Genomic DNA, 20230 nt, shown 5'->3' with positions numbered 1-20230 from the left:
GTGAAATCGAGTGTTCTAGAAATGGACACAGCTCACCATAAATTCCTACGCTGGATACCCATAAATTATTTTTAGTCTTTCTCCTCCTTTCCCTACTTTTGCATGGAGATTGTTGATCTTTTGGTGTAGAATATCCATTTTCCGCCAGGTTTTGGTGAATATTCATGATTTTGAGGCGGAAGGATAAGAGATTTAAGTGTTTGGTTACGTTGAAATGTAGGACGGACAGCTGCCTGTATTTTGAGGCGGAAAGAAAAGAGATTTAACTGTTTGGTTTCGTTGAAATGTAGGGCGGACAGCTGCCTGTTTACTTTTATGCTACTTCCAGTTTGTGTTTCTCGAGTTTCCATGATACACATAATACCTGCTTTTGGGCAAGAAGTTGTCAGATGTCGCTCCATATTTGGTAAGAATATTTGGTTGGGAAAAAGTTAAAGACGAGAATTAACTTTAAAATCAATGGGAAAATTGATAGTGTTCTTGTCAAAATGATGTCCAAACACAGAATGTAACGGCAGTGATTTAAGTTTGTGTTTGTACAATTTGCTATCGATTCAAAGGTATTGTTGGTAAAACCATACACTTCTATTTCTTCTTCTTTGAATTATCAAAGTCAGACATCATTTCTGATACATATCTGTAATTTCTTTTTAAATGCATGCAATTATGTGTAGGCGATACCCCTTACGATGTAATCCTTTGGAGTTTAGCAATCGATTGGAGATTATTACTTCCGAACGAGTATCGCAATAACGAGTAAACTGTCGTTTGAATATATGGGAATAGCGCAGTAACCCATATTACTGTAACCACTATGTGGACAGGACAGGTTATCTTCATTTTATTTCTATGTACAAGTAGGCTTATTATATGAAATGTCTCATTGTATAGAACATGGTACTACTTACTTGTTTATCTTGTATAGTACAGGGTAAAACTTACTTGTTTATCTTGTAGGTATTGTATAGAACAGGGTAAAACAGCCAACGACCCTCTTTTAACAGTGATATTAGTTACTGATGGTAGGAAGACTGGGTTGATAAACGATTTATTTGTAAACTTTTCAACACTTTCTGAAATGAAAAGAGATATATCGTGTATTTAAAAGTCTGAGCACAATTTTTATACAACGAATTAAGATAAATCAAATGTATAATTGAATTGTGCGCAAAACGGGCTAGTGAAGACGACCACCATGAGCAATGCAATGAGAGACATTTTTCCCAGACAGTGGCGTTTCCGCCTACTCGAATTTAACGGCTAGAAACTTTTCATTGATATTAAATGGGGTTTAACGTCCTACTGATCTGCTCCGACTGGGCTAATGAAGACGGACATACAGCATACAGTGTGCTATGAGGGTAATTTTGCCCGGACAGCGGCGCTACGGCCTACTCTTATATCGTATTCCAACTACCAAAGGACACGCCAATGTGTACACGCTATCTCTGTTTTTCGTCCCATCCGAACGACTAGACAGCTGTCATTGTCAGACCCTCCGCCCTGCGTCACTGACAAGGGGAAACCACGCCGGAAAATACCGATGAACTTTTCCGGTCACCACCGGGATCGAACCCGCGTCTTTCAGGCTAGCGAGCAAGCGTCACATTTTTCATTGCTAGGGCATCCGCACCACAAGAGGAAATCAAGCTGGAAAATCACAAGGAACGTTTTCTGCCAACACAGGCGTCGAACCCGGGAACTTCTGGCTAGGTGGAGTTTATGGAACTTACATACAGATAAGTATTTTCGCATGACAACAATAAAAGTCATAGATCAATTTAATATCATATTTTCGTGATATTAGGGTATTTTTGTTTATTTTCTTCCCGTGTTTTTCTCATTTGTTTTATTTTCTAGCGTTTTATCTTTTAGAGGAGGGTTTATTTATAATTGTCCGGCCAATTCCAACAAACAAAGCGGGATAAAGAATCGGTAGTAGACAATTTGCATCTCTTCATTGTCGTAAATCTATCACGTTTACGTTCACGCTTATGTTTGTGGTTTGTGCATAACCATACTGAAATATATTGATCTTCAGAAATCATTAGCAATCAATATAATAAGTATGGAAATATAACAAGGTATGAACGAGAACTCGAGATATGCCAGCCAACAGTCGACATTTATTGAAAATAATGAAGTATTTACACTGCCTTTTTGAAGAGAATGAAATGTTGCTGTGTGGGGTTGAAGAAGCTATTTGAAATAATTTGTTCTCGGAAATAATCGTTTGACATGCAAATTGCATTTTTCTGACAATATACAATGTGAAGTCAAAAGGTTAGCGCGTGCGCGATGTATCATAAGGTCTGTCATTGAGTCAACTGTACCTTAATACAAGTTCACCATTTGTAAAGTGTCACCCATTGTTAAGATTCCACATATTTAAATGTTCGGGTTTTATTGACTGTATAATAAAGGTCAATCCAAGGCGGCGTTCCTTTTTTCAATCTCCTGAAGACAGCATTCAAGTGGCCAGCAATTGTACCTAAATGCAATATACCGAGATAGATTAGTATCTATCAATGGTTACCAGACATCTTCATACGAAAGCAATGTGGGTTTTGATTATATCTTAAATCTGTTTGTCGGGGAAAGGAAATGGAAGAATATCCGTCTAGAGACCTACATTGCTCTTAAACCGGACAACCCAGTCTTTTAACTCTACATAAACACATAAGTCAATAAGTACCACGCGAATCGTTAAAATACAACAGAATTTATAGAAGACAGATGATGTTTCAAGCTTAGTTAACGTGTTAATCTCTATTGGTTCATGGTATTCTTTCAGTTTGGGAATGATTGAAAGCGCTATTTCGCTAAATAAAAGAAACGTTAGAATATACTAAGGTATTTTAAGTCCCAAAAGTAAAAACAAATCAGAACTGAAGCTAGCATTGTTATGTAAGGGTTGCCATTTTGCCAAACGGTATATCAATTGTTAAGTTGACTTAAACATTCTAGTACTATAACACATTGGAGAAAATCGACATCAATGAAGCAACGTTGGTGGTGAATGTGCCAGAATAGATTTAAGATGAATTGTGGTTATATAATAAGAGATAATGTAGATAGCATAGTGGGCAAACAGAAGACATAACAAACATTGTATAATAAAAGATAATACATAGTCCAGAAACCCAGTATTTAGCTGGCAACATTTTACAATAACATTTAATATACATCGATACATCTTCTTTATCTACAGTTGTAAAATTACCTGCCTTACACTGATTCACTGAACAAGATGAACACAGATCCACCCAGTGAAATAAACGGTCGCTTTATTTATTGAGCGTATTTTTTCTAAAAGGGATTGAGAAGTGGTGGGGGTATTTAAGTTCTAGGATAGTGAATACTATAGATGCTGAAGTTCTTGATACAGTCACCTTTATATACCTTTTATGCAAAAGAATTAAAAAGATAAAATTGCAAAATACAATTCGTAATCTATGTTATTGTTAAACATGCAATATATTTGGGTGTTAAAAGTAAACTACATGTAATTTATTATTCACTGTTTGTAATATAAAAACAGTTTCTCTACCATTAATCTTTCTAATTAAATTTCAAACCCATGTTGCGCTCGAATCTATTTCACATTTATTATGGAGTTTCAATATCTCCGGAAAATTCAATAAGTCTTCAATGGCATAGAAAAAAAGTTTAATAATGCAGATCTTTCTGAATCAGTTTAAATTGTAATGCTATAATGCACCGTAGGCAGCAATTCAGACGTGACCTAGGTTTTTAGAAAATGCATCTGACTACCGATACTCAAAATAAACATTATCTATTTTATTGAAAATGACGGACTATGTTCTTTTTTTTCAGAATAGGAGCCACGGTAGCTCAGTGAATAAGACGTTGGTTTTCTAACCTGGAGATCCCGTGTTCGATTCTCGTTGGCCGAAAAAGTTCATCGGGATTTTCTGGCGTGTTTTTCGCTTGTCATTGGAGCAGGACAGAGGGTCCAGCAAGGGACAACGCGTAGTCGTTTGTATGATACGAAAAACCGAAGTCCAGTGTACACATTGGCATGCACGTAAAAGACTCATTGGCAGTTGGAATTCAATGTAAGAGTAGGCCTTAACACCACTGTCCGAGCAAAATTACCATCATAGCACACTGTATGACGTACGCCTGTCTCCATTAGCCCAGTCGGAGCAGAACAGTGGGACGTTAAACTCTATTTCATTTTTCCTTAAGACATGGACTAATTGCACCTTCACAAACAAATAACAAACAAACTTGTGTGAGTGTGAGACAATGGTATTGCCTTGCTATATATTTTTGAATGAGTTTAGTCAGGAGAGTACAAAATAAGACTTTAAGGGATCCAATGCGACCAAACGGCCACACGATAGGATCAGTAATTGGAAAAATAAAATTGAGGCGGGGGTTACGTGAGTGGGGTGGGGTAAGGTAAGGATAAGTTATTTTTCTTAAGGGGATATTCGTGAAGTAAGGTGGTCAGATGATTCGTTCTGCTAACCCCTCCCCCAGCCCATTGAGAAACATTATTTAACCCGGCCAGTTTGGTTCAAAGTCTACTTTATTATGTTCTAAGATTTAAAGATTGCTCTATGCAGAATCATGACATACTGTTATTTTGGGTAAATGAATTTGTATACAGGGAGCATCGGAACAGGGGGGAGTACTGGAAATTCATTTCTTGTGACAAATTAAGTCAGTTCATGTTACGCTTAAAATAGCATTAGCGTTTGTTTAGCCTTTTTCACTACTCTTTTGAAAGAAAGTAATTAGTGGGATCAGTCGGATTAATTAACACATTTTCAGTAATAGTGGCGCTACCTAATTAATGACAAATCATTTAATTTGAACTATAGGTCAATCGAGACTTTATTTCTTGGAATTGAGCTGAACGGGATTCTAGTCTAATTAATACAATACTTCGGTCATTTTGAGACATGTATGCTACACGAGGCTTCGTCGTAAAAATGTTTTTCTCGGTACGTTTACCTATTTGCTATAGAAATGTAAAGCAAGTTTCAAACACATAGAATAATGCCGACCGATATCATAAATACAATCTACTCGGCTGGATGTAATTATTTTGGACGTTTCTCTTAATTACCCAACTTAGTTTCTTCTGAAGACATATATGATAAACTATAGTGGTCTGGCTTTGTTTAATTTGTGTCGCAGTGACGATTGATGCTGTTAAAATTATATTTAACATCCAACTGTTTCTTATAACTAAGCTACTGCGATACAGATTATTCTTGGTCGTCAAGACACATTGTACGTTGTTTTAATATTGTCTGGTGTAGGTATATTAACCAATGAGAGAGAACAATAAATACCTGCCGGCAATTATTGGACATTCGTGTGCTTTTTGATAACCCAAACTCTCATTTATCAGTCGAATTACTCCAGACACCTGCTTTTCAAGTAAATATCGAATATAGATAATACAGATTGTAACATGACTACCAGCAATGATCAGTTGTATCATACCAATTCCAGTCCAAAGTTACGTTGGGAATGTCACATTGTAAAATTATTGAATTAAGGACAACCAAAATGAAATTTATATTTGGCGTGATGTTTCGAGCCTGCGGAGCCCGTCATCCTGACAGGTAATTAAACAAGGTAATTATCTAACATCTGCCAGTGACAGAATTAAAAGACTTCAAACTCTAGACGGAAATTTAATACAATGAACGTCTCTCGCTAACATCAACGTATATTAATGATTAATGTAGTATTATAATGTCGTATATTTAGTATTATAATGTCCTTATATCAAATAGAAAGCGCAAATCGTTAATATTATCGTTTTCAAAAGAACCTAATTCCATTCAGATCTACGTTAAATAATGGTTTCAGATTTATTAGAAGGAATCGTGCTCGATAAGCTGGTGTCTGATATTTTCGTCTTTTTATTTATGAAAGTTATTTAATAAATGTCTTGCAACAATCAATAGCTCCGTCAAGCCTTCATTAATATTGGTAGCTTTTGGACGGAAAGAGTAGCCTCAAATTACAGTTACGACGCATTGAAAAATGTCATGATACCCCGGCAATTAATGATTCAACATTGATACATGTGGTGTCTGTTGAAATGAAGTGAAATGAAATTGCCCACGTTGCTATTGACATCACGGAAATCGGTGTTTTGAACGCATTTGACCAATCCTATGTCACGAATGACTAAAAGAAATAACGAAGTCGGAAAAAAATAGAAATGGTACTATTATATCGTCTAAACATCAGGTATGTCTTGTCATAGCTTCAAATAAATCAATGGGTATAACAATTTGTCGAAGAAATTGCAAACTAGGTATATCATGATGGACGTGGAGAAAGTTCTAATATTTATGTACTGGTTGTTTCCTAGGCTCTAAAGTGTGCTGTTTTGAATATCGTTTTCCAAGCATGTTGACATCATTTCTATACACATGCACAATTGGTGATGCAAAGGCATTTTGTGTTTATCAATGGGGCTCCGATCAGTTAAGGAAATACTATAACAAATACAGATTTATTGCGTTAGTAACTCACTAAACTATATGTAATTAACACTACCGCTGATCACTCGTCTACGAATTGTTTACTTAATTTAACAATAAATTTAACTTAAACCTTAGACATTCGACAGATTTATGACTTTCAATTGTAAACATGGCAATACCAAATAATTTAGGAGTGGATTTAAATCTTGAGAAATCTGTAGCCCTAGGACAGGGTAGATTTTTTTAAAAGAATCGAATTAACTGGAGAAAAATAGTAATATTGTGTAAACGCTTTTGGGGGATTTCTTCAATTATTGCGTAACTACAATAGGATCTCTTACAAACTGGAAAACATCACCTTTTATGTACCAATTTTCTTTCGATTTGAGTTTAAGCATAGGCTGTGCGTTGTCAGAAAGCCAACCATGTATCCTAAGACGCGATTCAACACTTGAATCTAGTGTAAAAGTAAATATTTATCGATTTGCATTCTAAGTTATTACATCAGTATTCATTATAATGGTATATTACCTCGGGAATCTTATAGCGGAACAGTATATTTGTTACAACATTTTATCCAAATAAATCTTAAATTATATATTATGTAGTGTATATTAAAGAATACACTATTTTGCCTATAACGTTTTTTAGGACTTCGAATTCTGTCTTATGGTTTGGATTGTTCGTACTTGGTTTTATTTTATTGGTGTTATATAGTTTGGGTAACATTAGAAACTGAAGTAAAAAAAATATATATATTAAATCTGATAAACATGTATACCCAGCGCGTGTAACTGATTGATTACAGATCACACAGAATACAACCAATGTAAACATCACTTCTGTTCCTTGGATTAAATTAACGATGTTGCTGGTAATTCTTTGATTATATAGAATCACAAATAGTGTTGATAGTCAATAGTACCAAATACGATAATTTCACAGGGGTCACGGTGGTCAGTCAAACTCTGTAAAGTGACCCATGGTAAACAATATCCACGAACCGTTTAAAGACCTAAGTATTACTAGATGAGAACCTACTTCACGAAAATGTAAGACAAACCCAAAGGGTGTGCCCATGGACACTCATCCGTGGCCTGCTACATACAGGGCTGACTGAAAATTTCTAAGCAACCAACAAGTACTATCATTGAATGAATCATAAGAACTGCAACTGCAGTGTTATTATTATCTTCGTATCAGACCATCTTATGAACCAAACCATTGAAATCACCGGACTGGGATAAATCTGGCTCTAGGGCAGTTTTCAAGCACCCGCAGCTGAAAGGACGAACTGCACAAATACATGTTGACATGGTCTTCACTTTAAGGGATGATGCCACTTCACTTTCAACAGTAAAGAAGTAGGCTGTGGAATTTGAGCGTGGCAGAAATCCTTCACGATGACAAGCTTCCTGGAAGCAACCATTTAACTAGTGTGCATGACATGGTGATGGTTGATTGATGATTATCACTCGACATAATGTCAGTATTGTGGGGATCCCTCCTGAGAAGTTGAGCACATTATCGCCAACGAGTTAGGAATGCCACACTTTTTTGGGGAAAATGCGTGCCGAAGCTCTTCGCCTGGACAGGTCATCAGCCCAATAATGCAGACAACGATTTTATAATTTATTGAACTTTATATGGCATTGCGAACAAAAATTATTATACATACAATTTTGTGCTCATGTGACATTATATTGGATTATATTGGATTATCTTCCGAATATCTATAAATCCGTTTACAATTTAGACTCCTCTGTTCGCTTTCCCGAACCATTTCTTACTTTGAAAACCAGATATATTAACTGATATCAGTGGACGCCAACCTCGCCACCATTATATAAGATAATCTATTCCAGTTACCACCATGTATCTTGTCCGATCGTTATTGACACTAAAATACGTCTGAACTGACCGCTTGTAAACACAATATATATATATTGTTATTTCGATATACAATGATGTTGTAATTAAGCTGGTAAATTAAAATAATAACAGTATCACCGTGTAGATAGGCGATAATTGATATAATGTTTATGAAGCTTTCACAAACGATAATTGATATAATGTTTATGAAGCTTTGACAAATAAAGGATAAGAGTTATAAAACTAACATGGGATTATTGACTTTCCATTGGTTTATTCGATTTATGAGTATTGTTTCCGCATATTCCCCCATCTTCCTAATTCCGGTTGATGCAGAAAATAGGAAATTTCATTTCCAAACATTCATAAACGTTATATTTGTCATAAAGTATGTTTCTATCAACTACGTGGAAACGAATTAAAACCACCGATGTCGTCAGTAAACATGAAGTGTGTCCTCCGATGTTAGATGTACAGGTTACATAATTATATACAAAATGCAATCTGGTATGAACAAAACTTCATCGCCAAAAACAAGTGCATTGCATTTTATGAAAAGGACAGGGCCATGTTTTAACCCAAAGATATCGAAATCAAGGATATGAGTCATGATCATCCTGTATTAATGAAAATTCCTCTAGACAATATGTTTGATTAGAGATTATATTTCACCAGCTAGTAGCCAATCAATGAATACACTCGAGTCTTCACCAATACCAGGGGATTGGGACGGAAGTTATGATCAATGGTGTCAAGAAAGGTTTATCACACATTTCATTCCCTGGTTCGTCTCAACGAATCTTTAATGAGGCTGAAATTCTAACATCAATAATCCTATCAGATTAACCAATTTTATTATTTCCGACGTGCTCATGATTAAATATTAAATAATAAACCCGGAACACAAATCATTACTCTAACTTTTATTCCGAATAATAAAAATCAACAGTGACACTTGACGCGTCAATATTTTGATATCCTTTGCAAGTTATATTCCAGATTATTTTCTCTCGAGTTGCGTTACTGAATTCGTAATGATCATTAAAATCTGGCTGCTTTTATGTGACGAGATCCGGAGTTTGTGCCCAAAGTGCGGTTCGATTATTATTCTATCGCCAGGGTTCAATAATACGGGGTACTGCTGTTGCTATTTATATTTGGTATGGTTAATTTGTACACTCAGTACATCAACTATGGCCACAGATCACTAATGATTTCCCCATTGACTTTAATGTTAATTCTCGTCTCTTAGACCGGCTCTAACTTTTTCTGTAATTTTCGTTGGGTAGAGCGCTTTCTACCACAGATGGAGCAACGTGTGGCAACCTCTTGTCCAAAAGCACGTATGAGGTTCTTCGTGAAACACTTCAGATACACAAGTTGGAAGTAGAGACAAGAAAACATACAATTTTCGGCCCTACATTAAAAAAAACAATCTCTCAACTCTTGTGTCCTTCCGCCTCGAAATCATGAATATTCACCAAAACCTGACAGAAAATGTATTTTCAAACCCGTTTCTTCGATTCTACACCAAGTCAACAAGACTAAAAATAACTTTTATCCTTCATTCGTGGGTGACGGCGTAGGAATATTTGGTGAGCTGTGTCCATATGGTAAATGACGCTCGCCATGTTATAGTCAACCAACAACCGGATGAGTCATATACGATACATTCTTCATAGTTGACAATGGCATACGAAATCCTGAGAGATGCGGTGGCTCACTGATAAGGACGCTAGCTCACTAAAGGTTCGATCCCGGTGTTGGTCGAGAAGAGGTTCCTCTGGTATTTCCAACGTGGTTTCCCCTTGTTCTTGGGTGCACTACGGCGAGACTGGCAAGGGCAGTGTCTAGTCGTTCGGGTTGGACGAAAAAACAAGGTCCCATGTACACGTTGGAGTACAGGTAAAAAGAACCCTAGACAACTGGTATTCGAAATAAGAGTAGACCGTAACACCACTGTTCGGGACAAATTACCCGTAAACAACTCTTAGCAAATTCGGGACAGAAAAGTTGGACATTAATTCCCATTTTATTTCATTTATAAGAAATCCTGGCATACGAGTGTGATGTTAGTTTGATTCAGAGCAATATAACTAACGCAGCATGGTTAAGGGAAACTTCTGAAACTGGCGTCTAAGTTTATTTCACTAATATCAAATTTACGAAATGAAGACAGGAACCATGACAGAGTAAGTGAAAGGTGAATTTAAGATGATTACATCACGGGTTGGTTACTCGTGTTCAAAGATAAGTTGAGGAGATCAATACGAACAATTTAAATTGGCTCTATCCAGCTTCCTTTGAAAAACTTGGAATGTTGTCGATAACATTTATAGATAATACAGTTGATTTAATATTTAAGTAGCTGTCTCTTTGTAGATTGACAGACCGAAATCCAGGATTTAAAATTTCACCCACTAAATATATTTTCAGACGGCATATTTCTAAATAGTTATTAGGCATCGAATATGTATGTTGGTTTCAGAATAGGCAAAATCGAATCATTGTTCTGAAGACAAGTAAAAGCATGTCTTAACTTCCTAACTACATCGACCTCATCATCTGGTATTCAGACAAAACATCATCGACCGATTATCTGGCGTCTTGGATGCTGACCTTGCTGTTCATCTGTAAGGAAATTGCTTTCTTATTGGAAAGTGTATCGCGTGGTGATTTTTTTAAAACCTAACCAACCCATTTCCTTCCTGTTCTTATATCACGCTGAAATCTTAACGAAATTGTGACCGAGGTCTGCAATAACATATTTCTTAAATAAACTTGACCTTTACGTGATGTGTTGTTGATAAACGATGAAGACAAGAATATCAACTACACGAAAGCATTCAAAGATGCGTTAACGTATTTGAACTTTTCTTTCGTGAAACTTCAGATTATTATTGATATAAAGATATGTATTGAAGTATTACATTATATATTATGTTGATATAGATGTTTTTGTGGTTGATATACAAAATGTATATTGAATGTAAGTGTTCTCTCACAAATATTTTTTTTATTATTATTCCAAGACGCTCGTCCAGTCTATAATGCCACCAAAATCAGTTCATCTAAGAACTGGGTGGTTTTGTAAAAAAATAAACATTATTTTATGATATAACTTAGTGATGTTCTAATGACTGGTGAGATTCTTATTAACAATGGGCTAGACTGGAAGTTTCTATGCCACCCAATTTGGTTCTACCTTGGAAATCAAGACGCCCGTCCAAGTTGACAATACACCTTCTCAGTTTATCTGATAATTAATAGGTTTTATATATAGGGGATATTCAGAAACAATACAAAACTGCGGAAATGCACTGCTGTTTTTATTAGAAGTAACCAGTTCATGTTAATAACAGGCCAATTGCCTACACATGAACATAAACAGTTCATATTGGCGGCTTATCTGACGGCCCCCTCTCACTCGCAAAGAGATACACCGTCAAAAGTGAAAATGGACGTTTTTGATTTTTGTCTTAATGAGTAATTGCTCCACAAATCCTCAGACATTCAGCAATTCGTCGTGGCATGCTCCTAAACAACCGTCCAATCACGATTTGGGGCAAACTGATCCACTCATCTTGCAGTGCCACGGCCAATTCTTGCAGTGTTTTCGGTTGACTTTGACGTCGACGAACACGTCTCCCGATCAAATTAAACGTAACACACTAAAGCAAAGATACGCTAAACAGTAAATCGTAAGCAAGAACCGATAGGAAAGCAAACCAGCACGCGGCAATTTTCACCAACCCTTCCTTGAAGTGTAAAATTTGACAATAAACCCCTCCACGTGTATGGCGCTATTGCGTGTCTCGTGTGCAGCTCAGTGGTTGTGTTGGGGCGATAAGTTCTTCATCTGTGAACATACTCTCAAAGCATGTCAAGTGTCCATGACTATTTATCATATCATAGCCTGCATAGGTATTAGCATTTCAATATCCCCTACCTTTTTTTATCATTATTTATAAATAATTTATTTCATTTAATAATGTTTTATATATATATATAATATATATTTAATAATGTTTTTTATATATATATATAAACATTATTAAATGATATAAATTATTTATATTCCAATCACTGGTGGGGGATTTGTATTAGCAATGGACCAGGCTGAACGTGTCTTTGCCACTGAAGTTGGTTCTACCTGGGAATCAAGACTACCTGTAGTCAATATATTAATGCAACGTTACCCAGTTCTTACAGTGTGGTGTACGCATTCAATCTATCTCAAGTATAACACATGATATATTAATTAAGTGTAAAAAGAGACATAAGCTACAGACCACCTACAAATCTTGTATTCTATGTCTGTCTTTGAGGGTGTTGTTACTACTGGTAAGTAAAATATAATGCTGTACAGGTATGATATCTTACCTGGTTTTGTGTATTTAAGGTTGTACTATTTTAAAGATGGAATATGTCAGTTCCTATATAAACTGACCAGTGCCTAGTCGTCCAAATGGGAAGATCAAATCGGGGTCTCGTGTACACTTTGGCGAGTACGTAAAAGAACCCTATGTAGTTAAAATCAGAATAACATTTCCTTCAATATCCTGGTTGGAGCAGACAGATAGGACGTTAAATCCCATTTAATCATTCATTCATATTTTGTTTTAATTATATAGCTATTAAAGCGGTCAGATACCCATCGGTATGGTATGCCCAACAGTAATTTACCAGAAAAGAAAACAGAATGGCTTACCTGTTATAACTTGTGTTAATAAACATATTATTCCTAAAATGGACACACGTGATACCGGGAATACCAATATATCCATTGTGGTTGTCTTTATGAATTAAACATTTTAATAACATTTAAAAATTAACTTTAGAGTCGATAACACTCTCAGTGGAACGTTGTATAGAGTCTTTCCATGTTAAGCAACTGGAGCTGAAAGAATATAAACAAAATACCAGTTATAGCAAATGAAAGGTGTGGGTGCCTTATCAACACCCAAGTACATGCCATACAATGAATTAAAATAGAAAATCGTGCATTATCGTCCACAACACATTATAATACCACAACATGAGTTCAGTAAACGAAACAGAGATGTGACCAGATGTTGTGGATCCGTCTTGGTGCTCCGACAAGTTGTGTAAATCTTTTCACAATTAATACACCTGTACCAGTTATGTTGATACAATTTAAGTCCAGCATTAGCTCCAAATTTTACCCGTCAGGCTCATATTTATGTTAAATCGCTACGCTGTCGTGGGACTGGACTGCGACCTGAAAGATGAACTATCTTGACACCTTTACCGTTCAGTATTTACTAAATACCACTTTCATAGAGGCAGATGAAGTAGGATAATGACTTCGACTATTTGAAAGATTACCAATGAGTAGACTAACTGATTTGATCACCTAGGTTTCACGCCGCCAGCCATATTTAGTCAAATCATTAAAGAACGAACACAGAAGGAAATTAGGTTTTCTTATACAAAGTGGTAGATCATAGGAATGTTCTGTTCGATGTATCAGTTGTATATGTTAACACCAACATGTACACGGGACCTCAATTTTCCGTCCAACCCCAACGACGATACGTTAACTCTTGCCAGGCCCTTAGCCTTTAGCTGATAGGTTTTCTCCACAACGCCCGCATTCTCGTAAGTGTGTAGGTGTTTGTCATATTATGATATATGAGTGAATAATACTGTCTGAGTCTTTCAATCCCACTCTACCGTAACATCTTGAAACTGTATCTGGTATTTATCTTAAGAGTCGATCTGTTAGCATGTACAGATACCAAAGAGTATAGTTCAAATAAAGCTGTATCTTTTATAACGGTTCTAGTTTCAATTTATGAATTGTTAAGCAATAGCTTATTTCCCTTCAAGACGATGGGGTCCAGTGACAGGCCGGCAACATTATTTAACATCCAATGCAATTGAATATTGAATCAATCATATCGCAATAAAATTTAGACATCTTAACGACTTCTTCGTTTGTAATTGTTTTAATATACCACCGTTGGTCATTCGGTTCGTTTTTGAAAACATGAAAGGGGAAGAATAAAAATTCTAACCCATGGATATTCGAAATGTTATTCACTTCCATAGTTTTGCTATTTCAAAATGACATCCGTTGATGCAACGTTGAAAGACAGGTCATTTATATAACAGAATGGAAACCATATATTGGGAAATCTTTGTAATGAAAATAAGATACACGCCTTACATGTGTTCAAGTAAAACTTTCACGAACGGTTAACAGAAATAAAAATCCAATAAGTTTGCGTTACATCAGGGTACATTTGAGTAACAAACGAACTTGCTTGTCTACGTCAATTCAGACATACTTCGGAAATCCCTAATGAACCGAGTATGCGTCATGCAATTGACAATGTTTGTTTTTATGTATGTAATTATAATATTAAAGCTAGTGCTGACGATAGTCCGTATAATTCAATACGCATGATATAATATATAACAATAATCATACAATAAATTGATGGAGTTGGGCTTTTTATAGTTCATCTGAGAATATCAAGTAAATACGGAATACAGAGCATCTTTTTGTTTGGTATCTCTTAACTTTTTTAAAGGCTATTCCCCAATATTATTAAAAATTCATTAAATAATCCTAGCCCTTATAACAAACATAGGTTGTCAGGTAACGATCCATATGCCTACAGTAGTTAAGTCGTCCATACAGTCCACAAATGCATGCACTCGCTTTAAAGTTTGATTGGTTTCTAGTTCTTCTCAATGCCTATATTTATTATACAAATTATATTGCTGTAATCATATGATAACTATAGTACAATAGTTTTAAAAGTAATCATGTGTAATAACTAATTCATCAGCTTCTTCGTATTATGAACATAAACACGATGTATAGATAGATTTCAAGTCGATCCAAAGCATCTGCAAGTTTTATCGAAATGGTCAATGGAAATCATTCAAATCGTTGCCAACTATCTGAAATCTTTAGAATTCTTCATCAAATGGACATAAAAACTTTGTTTAAATTACAAGTTAATCTATTGGTAGTTTTAGTCTGTATCAATGTGGGCGTATTAAATCATATAATCTATAATTTAAATCCGATAATGTCAACATTAATGGACAAAAAAACTGCATTTTCTCCCGTTTATACGTGGAGAGATCTTTCCGTTCCGTACGTAATGCATTTGTCACAAATGGCATGCACTACTGGGACCAACAAGTAGAACCAAAGTGTAATTCGGTATAGGCTACAATATACAAGGTATACTGCTTGTGTATTTTGAATAATCAGGGGAGCCTACTGTTACTATTTTCTAAGTGGGAGATATAATGTATTGATACAAACCTAACTTTATGTCGTATGCATTTGCGTCCGCTCTTGCCCACAAATATTTTGTCACCGTGCTATTGAAACAAATGCATACGATATATTTCATAAGACGTAATTGTCAATTACCGACTTAAGAATTGGGGTATATTTTTAACTGCTAGTTCCATGCATCCGTGTTCGAGATCAAAATGCTATCTCTTAAAATTTCCCCACTAACTATACTGTTACTTGCCATGTCATAGTATTATTAAAGATACATTATGTAAGATTTAGATAAAGAACTAGCCATTCTTGCTATAATAGTTCGAAAGTAGATGATGTAAATTGAATAATTTGAAAATTTCATTCAAATTACTCTATTGCAAGCGAAGATATTAGTCTTTGAAGGTTTGACAGACGTGTGCAATAATTTCAACCACCATACTGGTTGATCGGTCTCGGTCCTCCATATTTGATTAAATCAAAGTATCGCTGAACCATTCTAATCTATTTAATATCGGAGACATCTGATGCCATCGAGAGTTGATTAAGGCCTGGATCAGATAATTAATGTCTAATTAATACTTTAGAAAACATTTCAGGCCTAAAGAAAGACCTGCAATAGGCAGATTTAGCTCTTGCATAATGCATGTTTAATATACATGTGTCCGAGTAGTATCTTATAATACATCTTTCAGCCTCTAAATGCATCAACCAAATTCGTGTTTTCAGCTTTGTTCTTTGTCGGTTTGACTAGAACAAATACCATGAATAATTCGGGATTGGTCCCAGCAAAAATGAAATTGATAATTAACCCGCTTAATTACTTTAGAATTTTGTTTAAAGTGGCATCAGTTCCATTAGAATAAAACCGTATAATGTTCTACAACATCACAATTTATGGAACAATAACGCATTATAGAGAAGGCGATCCCCCAATTAGGAATTTTAGTTATGGATTCATGCAGTCTAGCCAAAACATGTGCATTTTAGATGCACGAATCCATTTATTTCTGTAAATAAATAATGAACAGAATCCGTTATTATTACGTAATGAAACTGATCAACACCCTGTCGCCTCCATTACTGATATAAAAAAAAATAAAGTGACAATAAAGATGAGATGAGAATGAAAGAAATATTGATTGTCATCCCCAACATTTACATAATACATGTCATCAAGTTGATGAGTTGCATTGTCATGTCGATGAAAAGATCCAGAGTCACGTAACATGGAATGAATCATCTTCAACAACTTCGGACCATCAGATTAAAAAGGGTAATCACCTTGCAAACAAACTTACGCATAAGCCTTCATTTTTTAATGTAGCCCCCTGAATGTAAAGAACATTGGGGTATAAAAGGGGATGCGGTGCATAGCATAACCACCACACCTCTTCGGGCTTCCGTGTTTCAGCGGTATATCTGATCTGCTGTAACACGTCCAATAACTGATTTAAATATTAGTGGACAGGGATCGACCCACATACCTAACCCTAATACTAGTTTTAGTAATTTAAACATTTGATACCCAGTCATTTCAGAAATCATTCAATCCCAACTGGAAAGAGACATGGACCCTCGATAAATATTGACACTGAACCAACGGGTATTATATTTGTTTCAAAATTATTCAACCATGTGTTGTCATCATTTTAAAGGGTAGGAATTGGAAAAAATATACCATGTGTTTGGGGAACAAATGTTCATTAACTTAAAGCGTTCGGTTAATGTTATATGAGCTGCATGGAGTTTTTAGCTATTCAAATCAGTGGCTTTGATGTGTTGGACGAACGCAAAACTGAATTCCCAACTAACATAAAATAAATCAGATCAAATGAAATGAATTGGTGTTCATTAACGTCCTAATTTCTTCTCCGCACGGGATACTAGAGACGGGCATACGACATACAGTGTCCAGCGGGCTACTCTTATTTTGAATTCCAACTTTCGATGGTTCTTTTACGTGCACGTCATGCGGACGACTAGATAATGTTCCTTGTCATTGCCCCCCCCCCTCACCTCCACCCATCTTGCACAGTGGACAAGGGAAACGTTCTCGGTCAACACTAGGATCAGGTTAGCGAGCCAGCTTTTTTAATGTATTTGCTTCCCCTAACTTTAGAACTTAGCTACAACCCTGCAGACAACTGAATTATCTTTGAGAGTGCCACAGAACAAATGGGACTGCAGATGTTCGTTTTCCGTACAGCCGAATAATAAAAGCACACATCTCTGCGACAAACTAGATAAATGAGTGCTTTAAATCCATGCACAGTGAAATTTTAACGCTAGAAAACAGTCTAGCACATACACAAGGCGTTGTGTGATCAGGATATCAAAGGAAAGGGATGGGGTTTAACGTCTCGTAAGTGATCAGCACTATAGCTCAGTCGTTTTGAGACTAACATACTATCATTTGTATTTGCTAATGTCGTGGTTGCAGTGCTACGCAGGGAGTGAACCTTTCTACCATTTTTTTACATGCACGCCAACTGGCATTTTGTCTCATGCAACACTTTCTTTCTCAGCGCTACAGGCGTTACCCCTGACAAATAAGAATCGGGCATCGTCATGATTCCAGCCATGGACATTCTATAGGTGCAATCCCTGCCCTGTCAGAATGATCAAAAACTAAACATAAATTGATGACAAAATACTAAACTCATTCTAATATAAGAAAACAAACAATGAACCGGCGGTTAGAATTCTCATATGAAATTAACTAACATTAAAAGCTGGTATTATGACAAACTAATTCTGAAATAAAAGAGGGGTTTAACGCCCTACCTATCTGTTTAAGCTTGAACATTAAACTTACCTTGGAACTCAGTATGTGAATTCAGTGCCCGGTTAACACAGTAAATATTGAAATATTTACTATAAGTAACAAATTTATGAACATTATGTTAGGTATATATTTATATTTCACGTCTATTCATGATACAATTCAACAGTTTGATCAGAATAATAATATCACATTGACAAAAACAACATTTCTATGTAAGCCCTCTATATAACTCCCCGCTAATTCAGTTACACTTGCTATTATATCTGGGTATCTTAATCCAATGTCAGAAAATAAATGAAACTATTCATGGATATGAGGCTTGCTACTAGTTTATGGATCCCAAAACACAACAGGTAGAATTCCAGAACACTTCAAGTGATGAAAGACTTCCTGACATTGATAGCACCGTACTCGGCTCTCTACTAGGAACCAAACACGTGCTGCGTGATTCCAGTTGTCAGATTTAATCTGCAACTAATCACAACCAATCTTCAAATAGTATAAACCAATAGCCGGCGAGTGGGTGGAGCTTGCTTTTAATCAATGAACTACTTTTACTACAACTTCTGTACAATAAAAGGAAGAAATTCCAAATAAACCAATCCATGGCCATTTGGAACAAATGGATGTATGGTTCAGTCATATCCTAAAATACAGGAGCAATTGTACTAATTCTTTTTCTGCGAAGCGGGGGGGGGGGAGCGAATGGTTAATACGTGCACGTTTTATCAGAAGGTATGTCATTGAGTGAAATGGCGTGGTTTCAATTCCCCGCTTGTGCGTGGCAAGGAGCAGGGTCACCTGTCCAACCCCGTGTTTCTCCGGGTCCTCCCATTTCTAATGACCTCTGCGCGCAAGGGAATTATTGAAATGAAATTGAACCATGTGTTAGTCCCGAAATGACCCAGTTTGTGTCGAGTGGACGCTAAACCTCCTCTCTCTCTTTCTCTCTCTCCCCCCTCTCTCTCTCTCTCTCTCTCTCTTAAAATGGATTTGAATGAAATATTGACACGTGGACAGTATAGTGATGGACTTTTTATTTTGCTTAGATATCATAAAGAGACCAATCAATCTATTCAGAAACAAAAACGTAAAGCTAACAAGTTTATCTTTTCATCACTAAAAACATTAGATTTTGTCAAGCTTATTTGTGACAAATTAGTCTTTGATGTGTGTTGTCATACACCGATCGACTGATTTCTTTATACAATAAAACAAATAATAATCATATTATTGAAACAGAGACCGACTAACTGATTAATACTTAATGCATAAAGAATCATTTTTAAAGAGAAAACTTGTTTACGCGGAGTGCTAAAAAAACCTAATTCTACAAATGTGATTAGCTTAGTCAGTCAGACTAATAGGGACGGAGGTCATGCATTCGGCATGATAGCATTACTCTTTCGAGAACACTCGATTCTACTTCTCGAATAGAAATTTCACATAATACTAATTTTCATTGTGGATCACGGTGGCTAAGTGGGTAAGACGCTGGCTCGCTAGCCTGGAGGTCGGTTGTTCGATCCCTGCATCGGCCGAGAAAGTTCACCCAGATTTTCCTGCGTGGTCCCCCCCCCCCCTTGTCAGTGGTGCAGGACGGAGGGCCTGACAAGGACAGCTGTCTATTCATTCGGGTGAGACGAAAAACCGAGGTCCCGTGTACACATTGCACGTAAAAGATCCCTTGACAATTGGTCGTAGTGCCGCTGTCCGGGAAAAATTCCCCTCATAGCACACTGTATGGCGTATGCCTGTCTTCATTAGCCTAGTTCGGGGCAAAACAGTAGGACGTTAAATACCACTTAATTT

The 20230-nt window shown here is 36.3% G+C and overlaps 1 long non-coding RNA gene across 1 annotated transcript in view; it reads right to left on the bottom strand.

Annotated features, from left to right (window-relative positions):
- LOC126818509 (uncharacterized) overlaps positions 1 to 18823 on the bottom strand; it is a 28514-nt gene extending 9691 nt beyond the window's left edge. The window contains exons 1-3 of the long non-coding RNA XR_007679254.2: positions 18449 to 18823; positions 13066 to 13254; positions 943 to 1073 (exon numbers count right to left, since the gene is read on the bottom strand). This is a non-coding gene — a long non-coding RNA (uncharacterized LOC126818509). The remainder of the gene's footprint in view (positions 1 to 942; positions 1074 to 13065; positions 13255 to 18448) is intronic.
- Between the last annotated feature and the right edge of the window lie 1407 nt (positions 18824 to 20230).

The sequence above is a fragment of the Patella vulgata genome, chromosome 4 (assembly GCF_932274485.2).
Source record: "Patella vulgata chromosome 4, xgPatVulg1.2, whole genome shotgun sequence".
Classification (NCBI taxonomy): Eukaryota; Metazoa; Mollusca; class Gastropoda; family Patellidae; genus Patella; species Patella vulgata.
This window is presented reverse-complemented; position numbering and strand designations above follow the sequence as displayed.